Source organism: Danio aesculapii, chromosome 24, assembly GCF_903798145.1.
Source record: "Danio aesculapii chromosome 24, fDanAes4.1, whole genome shotgun sequence".
Classification (NCBI taxonomy): Eukaryota; Metazoa; Chordata; class Actinopteri; order Cypriniformes; family Danionidae; genus Danio; species Danio aesculapii.
Genome location: NC_079458.1, coordinates 33,143,699 through 33,160,288, shown reverse-complemented (window position 1 = coordinate 33,160,288; position 16,590 = coordinate 33,143,699). Strand labels below are relative to the sequence as shown.

General features: G+C 34.5%; 1 long non-coding RNA gene across 1 annotated transcript; it reads left to right on the top strand.

Annotated features, from left to right (window-relative positions):
* Nucleotides 1-499: 499 nt before the first annotated feature.
* LOC130218322 (uncharacterized) lies at nt 500-3,978 on the top strand. Its single transcript, XR_008835936.1, has 3 exons — nt 500-578; nt 1,591-1,654; nt 3,922-3,978. It is a non-coding gene; the product is annotated as an uncharacterized LOC130218322 (long non-coding RNA).
* Nucleotides 3,979-16,590: the final 12,612 nt, after the last annotated feature.

Genomic DNA, 16,590 nt, shown 5'->3' with positions numbered 1-16,590 from the left:
AATGAATAAATATTAAGTACATTTTAATCTAAAAGTATTGACTTGGTCGACAAAATACAGTTTATTAAAAAACTAGCAATGTTTACGTAAAATAAAATGATAAATTAAAGTAAGTGAAAATATTACCTATTAAGAATCTCTTTAATATGATCTGATCAAGCCTCAGCCAAGTAAGAAAAAGTACCAAGTAACTTAAAAGTACTGTAATGCATACAGTACATAAAAAGTAGGAACTAGTTACTTTTGGGGGAGTAACTCAATATTGTGAGACATTACTTTCAAAATTAACTTTCCTCAACACTGCACACGATACATGACACACACATATGTTTATATACATGGCTGGGCAATTAATCGAAAAAAAATCGCGTTAGCGATTGATCTTACCTGCGGCTCTCAAGCAGGTGTTGACTATCTTGACAAGAAAGCGCGGAAGTGTGTTCAGTAGTAAATCTCCGAAGGAAGGCCAGAGGTCGCCCTTGTGCGGAAACCCAAAAACGAAACCCTGGTAATGCCATAGTTGCATTATAAACAGAAGATTTAACCAGAGACTTTCATTCTATATGGAGATAAAAAAGGTATTGCTGGCATTACTTACTGACTTAACAGTTACTTACGTTACTTAACTTGGTCTCGTGATGCACGTATTAACCAATCACATTACGCATTTTAAACTCCATCCCAGTATTGTCATAGAGGCGGCGTTAGCTTTAGCGGTCATGCTATCTAGGCTAAAGATTGATTTAACTGCTTTCATTAATTCAGCGTGACTAATAACCGCATGACTTCAGAATGAGCTGAAGTATAGGTTTATTTCAAACACTTATTTGAAGTTGTGAAGTGAGTTGGGAGTACAGACATGTTATTAAATGTGGTATTTTAACATGTAACATTAACTTTCACCTTTATTTCTATAGCACTTTTACAATGTAGATTGTGTCAAAGCAGCTTCACATAAAATATTATAGTAAATTGAAACAGTGTCAGTTCAGTTTAGTTCAGTTCAGTTTAGCTCAGTTCAGTGTGGTTTAATTATCACTAATGAGAGTCCAAACACTGAAAAGCAAATTCATGGATGATGCGCAGCTCTAAGTCCCAAACCATGCAAGCCAGTGGCGACAGCGACAACGTTAATGTTTCTACACAGGGAAATGAGCAACTGTCATTATGACAGACTGGCTATTTATTTATTTTATTAGCATTATCAATTAACGTTATTTCGATTTTAAACATGGTTTTGCCCAGTCTAATGTATTAAAACTCTGTTGTAAACGCTGCTCCATCTGAAAGCATGTGGTTGTTCACCTCACAATTGTTTTTGATTAAATTATATTAAATTATATAGTAATATAAATATATTAATATAGCCTAATCTAAACTTTTAAATAAGGGGGTCTAATTAGACAATTTAGGGCCCTCTCTGTAAAAAAAAAACAGCTAAAGTTTATATTTATATATATTTTTTTCTGTTCTTAATTTGAGACTTAGAAAGTCATATTTCTGAGAAACTCAAATTTAAAGAAAAGCTGATTTCTTTAAAAACTAAAAAAGCTGATTTTTTTTTTTTTTGACATCTAATTTGTATTTCAGAGTGCAGCATGCTGTGTGAACATCCAGGAGCATCAGGGCAGAGCTTGCAATCCTTCTAAATAAGGTAAAAAATAGACTTTTTCATCATAGGGGAAATTCCCTGGGTTGTAAATAGGCATGTAAAACAGTTTCTGGAGAATTGTTACACTTAACCATGCCACATATGTTCTTTGTAGATATCAGAGAAAAATGTAAATATTGTATCAGTGCATTCTAAGGCACTTTTACCCTACAGTTTCTTTCATCTACTTGTAGCAATCCGTCATGAAACAGCCTAATATAGGGTATCTTGATTGGCATTTGGCCTCTTTGTATTCTGTGACAAAAATTTTGGTATTTGAACACTGCACAAAACAATTATGGATGGCAGACATGCTAAATAATGTTTAGGGAAGTTCTCCATGAACAGCAGAAAAAGAGAAGTTGGTTGGAGAATCAAGTATTTGATCCAGCCCTCGCATACTCACTCATTTCGCATTTACTTTGTGAAATAAAGTCTGCCACAGTCAAAAGGCATGACACAGAGAAGCACAGATTAAACCTCACTATGAGCAAGTTGATGAAAATTTTGACGAAATGTCAGTAAATTACAGTACATTACATCCGTCTTTACATGACTATCACCAGAGAAATTAGTACTTTGCCAAAGTATTGGTTGAGAACTGATAACATGGGCCATACTTGAATATAAACTATAATACAATATGTATACAAAAAATGTAAAGCAAAAATGTCATTAATCAACCCAAAGGTCAAAATGACAGGTGCTTGAGCATCACTTGGAGCTTGTCTGTATAAATGCCTGCCCGACTTTTGTCAAAAGTTGAAGGTAGCTTGGACACCTCATAATTCTCATAATTTTCCTGTTCAGGAAAAAACCCTGCAGTGGTTTTGTCTATGCTAGAACTCACATCTTTGAGGGCATTGGTGCATCTTAAAAAAATAGACTCCATTTACCAATGAAATTTCTGCAACTATTAGACAAGGTTAACTGAGTCAGATCGGAATAAAACTTGGCAGGCTTGATCAACTCATGGATCTATATGTTTGTGAGAAATTTAAAACAAATTAGCCTCAATGGGGTGTTATTGCATTTTACAAGGTCGATTAAATCACTGCAGCACAACTGCTGAAATGTAACAATTTATTGTGCACCAGTAAAATATTGAAAAAAAATTATGAGATTGGTTCAATGATTCAAATTACTTTGCAATAGTTATATTATATACAATTATATAAATTAGCAAAAACTGTTTACAAGAATTTCTGCAGTAAAGTAACACACACACATACACACACACACACACACACACACATATATATATATATATATATATATATATATATATATATATATATATATATATATATATATATATATATATATATACAGCCTCTTCAACCTTGTGTATTACTCCGCCCACGTACAGTGACTGCAAATCAATAAACTCACTACAGTTTGACAAATATCTGCTGTTAGACAACATAATGTACTTTTGGGGAGTTTTAGGCAAGAATGTAGTTGTTTAGATTGCAATATGCAGCTTGTTTATAAGGATACTGCTGATTTTTACATTTCAGTGATACAGTGCGTTGGCGGCCATCGGCCTATCATTGAGCAGAACAAAGATGGTTGACATTCTGCCACATGATGGCAACAGAGACCGCATAATAAACCCTAAGGGGAGAAAAACTCAGCGTAATTTAAACTACAAGTGACATTCTAAGTCGATCTCTCTTTTTTGTATATTGTAGTGCTGTATTTATACCATAGTAATCTGGTAGTGTTTGATTTGCTTTGGCTTTTTCGGGGTTAATTATTGTGATATCCAGATTGCAACAGAAAAATGTACCTAGACTGATGGCATTTTATTCCGTTCAGCCATATAATTTTAAAATGTGTGGAAAATCACCTGTTTTGTCATCACGTTAAATATTACGCTAGAGAATCATTCAAATACTAGCTCTAAAGAATGTTAGTGCTGTTCTCCTGACGTCAGCTGCAAATGTGAATTAATGGTGGAAAAAAGTAGTTCCTCATATAAATTTTTTTTATATTCTTCATGTTTGATTTTCCTTTTTATATACATGATTGTGCCATCCAAACTGTTGTATAAACGCAATATCGCACTCGTAGATGTGGCTGTATATCTTTTGTATATGGTGGGACACTAAGGCACTCAGCCTGCGGTCTCGAGCCAACGCGTGCCTCCTATCAGTGCCGATATACAGCCAAATTGCATTGCTACCTCTGTGATATTGCTCATATATTAAAATGCAATGTCATGATACAATCATTTATTTATTTATTTATTTGTTTTTTTCACATAGGGTGTGCTGTGTGGTTGGTGCTACAGTATGGTATACTTGGTATGTTCAACCACAGGTAGGTGGTTGTTATTTTGCAGATTTGTGTATGCTCTGGTTGCTAGGGTGTAATGTATTGTGCAAAGAACTTAAAGTGAAGCAACAAAGGGAAATGCCTGATTGCACACTAAATATGTCAAGGAAAATACAATGATAGAAATTAAATGTCACAAGTAACATTCAATTGTACCTGTATCATTCTAATAACAAATCATAACTCCAATCACTTGGGTGCAGTTTGCCGGTGCATTTGAGTGAGTTTTTGAGTGAGTTTTCACACTGACATTGCATGCACATGAGAAGCTAGTGTGAAAGCAGCAAAGTATGTTTGAGTATGTGATGTAATAATGGTAAGTTTACTTTTTAATTTCTTAGAAGTCAAATGCTGCTAACCTTATTTCTGCTGATAGAGTGATATATAATATTTGTTTAGCACTTAGCCACTTACGAAACCTTCTACAATACTTAGAATTTTTGAACACGCTTTTCCTTTGGTGCCAGGTCTCATTATGTTTATGGTTTGCGTTCTAAGAAACTCTTGAAATAATTGCTATAGTGAGTTTGTAAAATTAAGCACATGAAAAAAAGTCAGCCAAGCATCTCTCCTGCATTTCCTGAACGCAGTGCTCATATTAAAGACCCTTTTTCATATTATATAGCCTGATGCAGGAATTCCCAACCATGTGTCTGGAGTTTCGCCAACAATCCACAGTTTGGATGAGTCTTGTGTCTGATACACTCTCTTCAGGACTTGAAGTGTTTAATCAATAGTTTATTTAGGGAAATACTCAGACATTTGCAGTGAGGGGTTTCCAGAACCAGAGTTGGTCACACCTTAACTATTCGACACCCGATTCGCTGTTAGATAATAACCTTACTGACATGAGGAAAATATTAACTATGGACAAAAGACTTCTACAGAGGGTAACAGTCTCTCTCAAATGAGATGATGTGTAGTGTGCTTAATTATATGGGAAGGCAGCATGTCTAAAAGAGCCCTTGATCATCTGAGCGCTGCACCTGTACACACTGAGTAAGCTGCTGACGTGCTGTTAACCAGTAGCAAACTCGGCTTGTGTGCATTAACTCCAGATTCTTTTGAACTTGTAATCATCAGACTGAACTGGTTAATCATTTAATACTGAGGCGAAGCAAGGTCAAATTACCATACACCGTATTTTTGTGTGTGTGTATTTTTTCACTCTTTTATATCCTGGTAAAGACTTAAACCTGAAAGCATACAGACTCCTAGGGACTTGTTTCACTGTGGAGAACTAAATTGATGGCCCTATAGGAAAACAAGTTCACAAATCATACAGAATAAAAACTTTTGAAAAATTTGAAGGGATAGAAAACTGTGTATATACAGTAGACAAGGGACGATAACCAAGTTAATCGCAGATTGGAAAAGTCAAGGTTTTAAAACTGCTAAAATTTAATATAAAAAGTTATACCACTTCCTAAACTATATGTATGTTTTTTATTTTTTATTTATTTATTTTTTTTAATACATGTTTTTTCCTATTATTTTTGCTATTTTTTTAGAGCAACAGTATCTCCAGCAGAAAAGGACCCTCTATGTGAAAAGCTACTGGTCAGCACATGATTTAGCAAACATTTGACAAACAAATCACTTATAAACCAACATCCTATGCTGCTGCTGTATGTGCATCCTATGTGCTATGCGCCTGAACAGTGGAGTGGCTTACTTACTTTACATCCAAAGAAAAGAAAGATATCCAAACATGCCTTTTCAAGTTGTGAAGAAAACGGTGTTTTGTAAAATAGTAAAGATAGCAGAAGACAATGATCTATTTTAATTATTTAGCCTGACTTGTTAACTGTTCCAAAAAATTTGAAATGTTTCTTAAAATAAAATATTTTGTGTTCAATAGGAAACTAAAGTTGTGAAGAACATATTTTAGAGCAGTGATCACAATACTGTCATACTGTAAAACCATTAAATTTTTTATCCAAGGTTTTCATATCATCAGAATCTTATACCGGCCCATACCTAGTATACAGTATAAAAAAAAAAAAAACATTATGTCTGTGGAAAGTCCTCACAAGGATAACAAACCAGACGTGTTTATAGAACTTATTCTTCCTGTATATGCGTGTGCCGCCATTGAAATCTTTTTGGCTCGAGACTTCCGGTCTTATTTACTTCCATTGATTTTTAGATGTTACAAACAGCTCGTTATGCTGCTTTATGTTGTATTTTAATGTATAGTCATGAACACAACACGCATGTTTGTAGAGCAAATTGTTTGATCGTTTTTTTATTTGAAATATTTATTATTTGAAACCATAGAGGCATGGTGAAATGTTTCCACCACACTTTTAATGTGAGTATCCAGCCTGATCACATGAGGAAATGTAACTTATTTACGATTTGTCAGTTTAGTGGCTAATTTGTATGAATTCGTGAGTTCAGTCATTCGAAAATGTACGATTTTAAAAAGGAGGCATGACACCCAACCCTATACCCCTAAACCCAACCGTCATTGGGGGATAAGCAAATCATACTAAATTGTACAAATGAGATCACACAAATTCATATAAACTAGGCACTAAATCAAAAAAGTTACGAATTGCCTTGAGATTGTGTTGGAAGGTCATAAAACTGACAAAAAGATGATATGTGTTTGTTGTTATAAACCTAAATCCTGTAAATAAGTGTGTCAGGCCAAGAAGTGAGTAGATTCATAAAATTGAGAAAATACTGTCATACCCAGTACCCTTGTCAGAATGTACTTTTCTCTGTCGGCATGCACAAATGCTTAGCCCTGTGCATGTCATGTTAAACATTTTGGCATCTGTCTTGATTTTTTTGATGCAGTACTTTGAACTGCGTGGTTGCTCCTAGAATGCACAGCACATTAAAGCAGTGGCAGTTCACTTTATTAAAGTCTCTCATTTGACACGGAATGCCTGAAAGCAGTGCGCCACCACAAACCCTCTCAATGTCTGCAACTGTTTAGTGTGTGTGGGTTTGTGTGACAGGAAAACGGTTGTTAGCATTAGGAGTAACACAATGGACATTTGTTTTGTATTTCGTTTTTCTTTTTTATGATATTTTATGGTATTGAAGCATGAAAATATTGTCAGTGCTTCTAAGGGAACAAACTTGCATCAAGGCAGCGTTTTCGCGGGACAAATTAAAAGTACAAGGAACCCATCTGAAACTGAGAATTTGGCAATCAGCGAATTGGTCATTAGTAGGTGTTGAGTGTTTCCAGTGTCACAAACAAGCACCGCAGCTCGTGTGTCACCCTCCTGAGCCTGATTTATTTGACCACTAATCAGCAAGATGCTTGAACATGCAGTTAAAGCCGTAGAGGAAATGAGAACCACTCGAAATTCACCAAGTGCACTTGACATAGAAAACACAAAAGCTGTAAATGCCATGTGCAGAAAGAAAGACTCTCAGATTTATTTAGCGGGCAAGGGTCAATGGAGTGTTAGAAAGCTTTTTGATATGGATAAATATAGTTTTGTGACAGATTGATGCAACATACTTCAACGGATTGCATTTTAAAGCAACATTATTGGTTGCTCTATAACTCTGTGTCTACACTGAAAAAAAATACACAATTTATTACAGCTAATTTGTTTTTGTTTTTCTCAAAGTATGATTTAACTTTGGTTCAAGCTGTACAATTGTATTCAATCTAAATCAAAAATATGTATTCTGCCCAGTGACTCAAAGGTAAAATATTGTTTTAAAGACCATGATTAATTAAAGGTTCAGGTGATTTGGCAAAATGCTAAAAATTAAGCATATCTTTGAAATACAGTCCCTCCCCTGCAGTCCAATGCCACGCCTCCTGATTTCATGAACATGAGCCTTAAAAATGACAGTAGACAACCCACTAGATCAAGTCATTCACCAGTTAGAAAACTTTATAGTACGTTAAAATACTACAATTCCAAACGAAAAACCGTATTATATCTAGCATGTTTTCAGTTTTTCAGTGTAGCAAGTCATAATGTGCAATATGTCATGCATGCAAGGATAGCTGTTCTCATTCTCACACGATTTGTCCTATAGCGACTACTGTATGCTTAGTGGTTGGCCGGCGGGGTGCAGGAATTACACTTATTACTAAGCCATACTTGCATGCTATTTCAGACCTAATATTCAGAGTAGCATGGTAAACAATATAGGAACGACGTCACTGGTTGTTATTGGTAAAAAAATGAACCAATGTGTATATAAAACCAACTTCACCTCAGTAAAGCAGGCTAGGCGGAATAGCGCTGTTTGCTTATGTTTTGTTGTTAAACTAAATACAAATGTACATTATCGATGCTGTAAAAGGTCCCTTGTGAAACTGAAAAAAACTGTCACATCAATCTTTCACCATTTTTTAGTAGCTGAACAACACTTCGGTGCATATAACCCTTCGTAAAGCAACTAAATCTACAAAAGCTTTGCGTGACTAAAATAGTTTTAAAACAGAACATTGCATGTCTGAAAGAAATACTTCAGCCATGGTGTCATCCTTCCTCCAGCGTGCAAAAGTAATTCCAATATTTATTCAGGATTTTAAAAAGTTTTGATTCAGCATTTGTTTTTACTGCTGTCACTCTCTTATGCCCGCATGTCATGAACACGGTGTGTGTTTACATGCAAACGGCAGATCTGCATGAACGCAAATTAATCTACATTTGCTGACAGACAGTTTGGGCTACTTATCAGAATTATGGGAATTGTCGACAATATTTTAATTGCATGAACATTTTTTAGTCTTATGCCTTACCTAGAATATAAAATACATATAAATACATTTTGATCATTTACTTTAATCATTACTTACTTTTAATCATTAATAGACTTTCAACAATCACAACAAAAAATCACTCACTGCACCTTTAATTTAATTACTTTAGTTTGACTTAAAATGAAAACTCAAGTAAAGTTGTACTTTGGACTAAACTATAATAAATGCATATTATGTTAGGCTATGCTGTTGCTGGTTATTTTATTTTCAATAATGAGGTAAACCATCTTGCTGCTGGCACTTTCAATATGGCTATAAATGTCAAGCAAGATGGTGATCAAACTTACATTAGAAATACATAAAAACTGAAAGCACATAAAAAGTATCTTTTTTTCATGTGGTCACATGACATGATCGTTTTTTTTCCATGACATGGTTAGTTTTTTGCCTTATGGCAAATTGAATAAAAGTCATAATCGGAAACCATATTTTTTTCCACTTAACCCAATATAAAAATGTACTTTGAAAGAAAGACACAGTTTAACTTTTTTTAGTGTACACTACTTGGCAAAAGTATTGTTGTAGATCCCAGTTGTAAGATCCTAACAAATAATAACTTGACTTCTAGTTGAACATTTGGAAAAGTAGCAGAAGGTAGATTTTCTAAAGAATCATCTGTTGAACGCATCCTAATCATCACAAATACTGGAGAAGACCTATTGGAACCCGCATGGACCCAAGATTCTCACAGAAACGAGTCAAGTTTGGTGAAGAAAAAATCATTGTTTGTGGTTACATTCAGTATAGGGATGTGCAAGAAATCTGCAGAGTGGATGGCAACATCAACAGCCTGAAGTATCAAGACGTTTATGCTGCCCATTACATTACAAACCACAGGAGAGGGCAAATTCTTCAGCAGGATAGCGCTCCTTCTCATACTTTAGCCTCCACATCAAAGTTCCTGAAAGCAAAGAAGGTCAAGGTTCTCTAGAATTGGCCAGCCCAGTCACCATACATGAACATTATTGAGCATGTCTGTGGTAAGATGTAGGAGGTATTGAAGATGAATCCAAAGAATTTTGATGAACTGTGGGAGTCCTGCAAGAGCGCTTTCTTTGCCATTCCAGATGACTTTATTAATAAGTCCCTGCAGAGATGTATGGATGCAGTCCTTCAAGCCTTTTGTCTAAGCAACAGCCTACTGTACTAATTAAATAATTAAAAATCAAGCCATGATCAAATTTTATTTTGGTAAAAAGAAAAGTGTAATAGACGCTTTTGCCTTTCATATAAGCCACTTCTGATACCAAATGATCAACTAGAAGACAAGTCATTATTTGTTGTTTTTAAATTTTGGATAGGCGACAAGACTTTTGTCACGTAGTGCATGTTCCACTGAGTATAAAAAATGTATACTCATTCCAGTCCTTGGTAGTTTAACTGCAGGCTTTAGCTATTGATGCATTTGATTAGTCAAAACTTTATAAGTAATCAACAGGGAGAATATTTTTGTATCACATAATACATCCTTTTCACATTTCCGAGTTTCACAGGTACCATAAGTTACCATAGTTGGATACAACATTTATTTATTTATTTATTTATTTGCATTCTAATTTGCATTAAAAAGGAAAAACTCCATTATAGTTTTTTCATGACATTCCTGACTTTGTTTTGTAATTTGATTCTATATAATATAATACAATGCTTAGCTTTATAATTAGAAAAATAAATATCAAAATATCAAACATTTTTGAGAATTTTTGATGCTGATGCTGATAAGTTAAACACGTCATGACAATCTTGTGAAAAGGGTCCATTCAATTTTTATTTTTGGGATTACAATTCTAATGCTTAGATTTAATTTAAATTTCTTGCTTGTTTGTTTTTTTTTTTTTTGGTAACACTTTACTTGAAGGGGTGTGCATTTATAATCATGACATAACACGTCATGAATGGGAATGATATTTTATGCATGCTTACACTTGTTATTAGGTGCCATTTGCTCAGCTATGTCATTTTAAATGCAAAGATGACATTGTTTGTTAAGACCACTTGACCTAAAACAACATAACTTGTCATAAATCTCTCATAAACATGATTGTCAGGAAGCCATTATAATTGTTTTTTTTTTTTCTGATCACCTTTTCAGTTAAACAAACTGCATTTGCTAATAAAATGTCTAAATTAATAATTAATGACATTTTAATGACAAATAAAGCTTGTACCACTGTAGTTGAGGTCCAAAAATATTAATGACACTGTTATAACATTCATATTATTTATACATATTAGTATAATTATGACAGATTTAACAGGTTTTGTTGTCATGGTAATGTCAAGTTGTCATGACAAAGGCAAAAACAGATTGTGATGTACAGTATTTCTTTATGTCAAGTTGTAATAACAATGTCATTTTTTTTGCATTTAAAATATCATAACTGAGTGAATGACACTTAATGAAAGCTGTTATAAGCATGCATACAATCTCATTCACATTCATGTGTTGTCATGATTATAAAAGCTTTCATGACAGTCTTATAAACACCCCTTCAAGTAAAGTGTTACTGCTTATTTTACATTTGACTGCAAAGACAGGACTTGAAGAAGAAATATCCCACTACATCAAAACCATGAAATTTATTTCATTCCATTGCCGAACCTTAGCATCTTTAAGGAGGTGAATCCAATATTGCTCAATATATATATATATATATATATATATATATATATATATATATATATATATATATATATATATATATATATATATATATATATATCATTATTTAATTCCATATATATTTTATTTTTTAGAGTTGTATGACTATTTTGAGGTGGTGACCACTGTTAAACACGATCATATAGGTTTTGTACATTTTAATATGAAAGAAGCTTCATTTGTATGCCTTTGTTTATAAAGTGATTTTTCTCATACTACACTGAATAATGTTACACCATTAGCATGTCCTCCCAAGAGAAAAAGACAAAAAAACTTACAAATTAATTTACAGTTGCCCACCTTACAGGTAGCAAAGTTGAATGTAATTACCAGGCAGCACTTAAATGAGTGTAATTGAGAAAGGGCCTACAGCATACTTGATAACGAATAGCAAGCTAATGAGAGGGCTAAACGGGCACCGGTGGGGAAGTGAGTATGGTATGTTTCTACTAAAGCATTTCTGAACTTTCATTCCTGCCTGTGTTGGAAATGCGGGGATTTCACAGTGAAGAGATGAGTTTTATTTATTCAGCGTTAGCCGTTTAGAATTACTGGAGATCAGCACGGGGTAGAAAGGTCAGGCTGTGGCACAATGATGTTGTGAGGGCTCTGAACTCTTGACTTGTGCTGTTCATTTCATTTTCATGGTTTTGGCCCATCATTCCAAATTCAGTTTACATGTCAGAGATTTTTTTTTCTTTTTTTTTTTGGAAAATGACAAATCAATTCCTAAAGTTTTCAGAATATGTTTGTAAGCACTTAAAGTGATAGGGCACCCACAAATGGAAATGTAGTCATCTCATATATTTTTTGGACATGATTTTCCAGCACAGTCTCAGGAAAAAAGGTAACTATTCTGTGACCAATATTATTTGAATTTGTATAATAGGACTGGGAGAAGAAAGCACATTCTTCTAACTGTCAGTGGGGCATAAACAGTGTGAAAACAAATTATAAAAATTACACAAATGTTTTAATCTTCATGCTGCAGATTTTTTTTTTTTTTTTTTTGGTTAACAGAACAGGTACAGTAAGTACAAATACACCACAGTGAGCATCACTTAAGAATTTATTAAAATGTTTTTCCTCTCATGCAGTCAGGCTTCAGCTATTCCCAACTTATTTGGCTACATAGCCTACAAATTCTGCTGTTGTCTTCACTAAGTGTGTTCCTTTGTCTAACTGACAATGGAATGTAAGGATTGTCTTCGACAGTGCAGGTCACACTATTTAAACATGGCAGAGTATATATATATTTTTATGATCAGTATTTTATTCAAATTAAGTTACGTGTCATATAAACATGACAATTAACTGTTCAATAATAAACCAAAATAAAAACTAAAAAGCACTGTAAAAACGCTGGGTTCCACACAAATACTTCATGTTGTTCCATGTTATTGTAATAATTTTTTATATTTTTTACAAATTTAAGCAGAATGAACATAAAACAGGCAAGTTGTTCCAAAAAATACAAAGGACTTTTGTTGTTTCAACTAAATAAGTTAAATAAGTTGTTTGAATAAGCAGCAAAAGTCATTTTTGAGTGACAAACAGATTCTGTTTGTTTAGGAAACTGCTCATTTGTGCAAAGAAAAGTAAAAAGTTAAATAACTAAAGATCAGATAAACAGTTGAAGTCAGAATTATTAGCCCCCCTTTGATTTTTTTTTTTAAATATTTCCCAAATGATGTTTAACAGAGCAAGGAAATTTTCACAGTATGTCTGGTAATATTTTTTTCTTCTGGAGAAAGTCTTATTTGTTTTATTTCGGCTAGAATAAAAGCAGTTTTTAATTTTTAAAAAAACATTTAAGGTCAAAATTATTAGCCCCTTCAAGCTATATTTTTTCGATAGTCTACAGAACAAACCATCAGTATATAAGAACTTGCCTAATTACCCTAACCTGTCTAGTTAACCTAATTAACCTTGTTAAGCCTTTAAATGTCACTTTAAGCAGTATAGAAATGTCTTGAAAAATATCTAGTAAAATATTATTTACATGTCATCATGGGAAAGATAAAATAAATCAGTTATTAAAAACGAGTTATTAAACTATTATTTTTAGAAATGTGCTGAAGAAATCTGCTCTACGTTAAACAGAAATTGGGGAAAAAATAAACGGGGGCTAATAATTCAAAGGGGCTAATGATTCTGACTTCAACTGTATACGATGGCAGAATGTAGATGGCATACCATGCTATACATAATTACAAGACTATTATATTTCAAAATATAAATATAAGTGTATATATATTCTAAATAAAATGATGTGTGCTGTTTGTTCAAACTACTTATTTATTATGAGTCGAACCAACATAATTCTTAAAGTTTTTTGCGGACAAAGTTTTAAGTTCAATCCACTTAAATTTGTCAAAAACGATTACGTTAACATAATTGATTTGTGTAAGGACAACATGAAGGTATTGTAGCCTTTTACACTGTAAAAAATGCAGGGTTCCACACCACATCCATGTTGTCCCAACACAAATCGATTAAGTTAACTTAACACTTTTAACAAATTTGTGGATTGAACATGAAAAAATTAAGTTGTCCCAATGAAATCTCAATAATTGTGTTGTTTCAGCTCATTTTAATTAAGTAGTTTGAACAAGTAAAAAAACAAGTATTTTTTTAAGTGTACCTTCAATATATCTAAAGTTGGATAGTTTTTAGCTGTTTATTTAAAAGGTTTAAATAAGTTCTTAGCCATATATATCTGGAAACACTTTAAAATAATACTCCATTAGTTAATGTTAGTTAACGGATTTACAAAATTTATTAATCAAAGTTCAACATTTACTAATGCGTTACTAAACTACGAAGTTTTGCATGTTAATATTAGGTATTGCACTGCGAGTTAACAGGAACTAACAATGAATAATTAAATTTTTCATTAACTAACGTCAACAAAGATGAATAAATACTGTAGCAAATGTATTCTTTACTGTTTGTTCATGTTAATAAATACATTAACTAACATTAACTAATGACATCTTATTTTAAAAGTGTACAGTTAAAACAATACAGCAGTATAGTTGAAAAATAAAACAATAAAATATTCATTTCATATTAATGAATGCTTTTATTTTGTTTATTCTACTGCTAGTTTATTGATATTTCTGATTCAGTTCAATATATTCTCCATCAATTGAACGTGTCACCAAATATTACTGAAGGTACCTTTGTGCAATTCAACTTTTAGGGACAGTATTGTCTCAGTACCCAAAGTACAAACAGTTCCCTTCCAGTTCACTATTTCCCCTGCTTTGACAGACCAACATATGGGAGAAGCTCCACACTCTCAAAGCAGGGGGTGGGGGTCAGACGAATTCTTGTCTGTCTGACTTTTTCTCAAATGATCAGGCCCTCACTGTATAAAGTGCATCCATTGTATGTGCATTTCTGGATGAAAAAGAGAAAAACAGCAAGAAGAATGATTGGGAGCACCGGAGTGACAGTGGCTGCGTATTTGTTTTTCTGACCGGAGAAAAAAAATCAATATAGCTTTACAGGCCAGGGCAGAGTGACCCACATCCAGAGAAAGGCCTGGCTTTCACCCACACCCTGGCCCGTGTGTGTATGTGTGTGTGTGTGTGCGTTTGTGTCTGTGTGAATGCGGTGAGGGAGGGAGAGTGTTCACATACGCCCTGCCCTGCCCTCCTCTTACCGCCAGATTTCACAATGACTGATTCCAAGTGACGCAAAGATCATAAAAGAGCAAAGCTAACTGTCAGCCTCTATTAGAATGGACACACAGACATAGACAAAGAGGAACAGCCTCTAACATTACCCCTGATTATCATACAGGCCCAGGCCTGGATCACCTGAACGCTGCATCTTTAGGAGTGGTTCAACCCTCAGATTTAGCTGGCAAGCTCCAACTTGTTTGACAGTATCTTCGGTATTAGCCATCTGAGCACCTTTTAGGCTAATGGATATGGAATCGGTATGTTGGGAAAAGTAACGGTGGTTCTCGTCTCAGCAGCTGTGAGGGTTCTCACGTTAAGGGATTGCATGAAAGGCTACTCAGGGTCATGGAGGAACTCCCCAGCCTGGGAATGGGTGGTGTTTCGGGGGCTTGTAACCTTACATTGGGGTCAGAGAGGGTTCTGCTGTAGCCTTGATGAACAGAAAACTGAGAACTCTTAATGAAAGTCACATGTGTTATTTGCTGGATTCCCACACTCGCTGCAATTTTATGATAATGATTAGGCCAGCAAAATGGCAACTTTCGTTTGCTAATCTGTATGGAAGCTCATGCCTTTTCGCTTTTTAATTGTGATGAGAGATAATAAAAACAAGAGTACACACACTCACACCGCCCAAGAGCCTCGGTGTGGTCAGTCAATAGAGCAGTCTGTCACCACATACACTGTTTTCATGAGAGGAAACACAACATTCAGATCAATACATTTCTCATCACACTCGCTGCTCCATCACTCCATATGAGACTCTATCAGCAAAGCTGTAAAACAAACCACTTTTTTTTAACGTTTATATCTGAACAAAATACTGCTTGCTAGTGCGAAGCTCACCACCACAATTTAAAGCTGCTGTTGGTGTAGTTGCTACAGTACATCGATAGGGATGCACCGATCCCGCTACTTGAATCAGATTTCGGTTAGATAACGCATATTTTTGCAGGATTGGGTATTGGCCAGCTTGTACCGCTCCAAAACCGATTTTTGCACATGCGCTACATTCTGTGTAATTTATAAGCCAACAAATGCCATAAAGGTAGCCTATTATAGAGCACTAGAAAGTTGTCATGCATGCCTACTATATCCCAAATGTTCCGAAGCCATTTTATAGTTTAATGTGAAGCACAGACGAATATTCAAGTGCTTGAATTCATGTTCAATTCAGCGCTTCCCGCTGCTGCGCCTGTCAGTCATTCTCTATTCATTCACAATTTAAACTGTGTGTCGCGTTCAAGACAACTTGGAAAAACGTTCTCCATATTTGTTCCTGCTATAGTTTAAATAATCAATGGAGAAATGCGTTTAATTTAGCATTAAGTGGGTTCATTTTGACCTGCAAAGGAGTTCATTGCTGTTTCTAAATCATGTTGCACTGTGTCTGTTGGATCAGCAGATCGCATTCGCAACACTGGAGTAGAAAGGGCTGGCTATTACCCGCTCTTCAAGTAGGCCTACCTAAAAATTATAAATTAGTGCACCG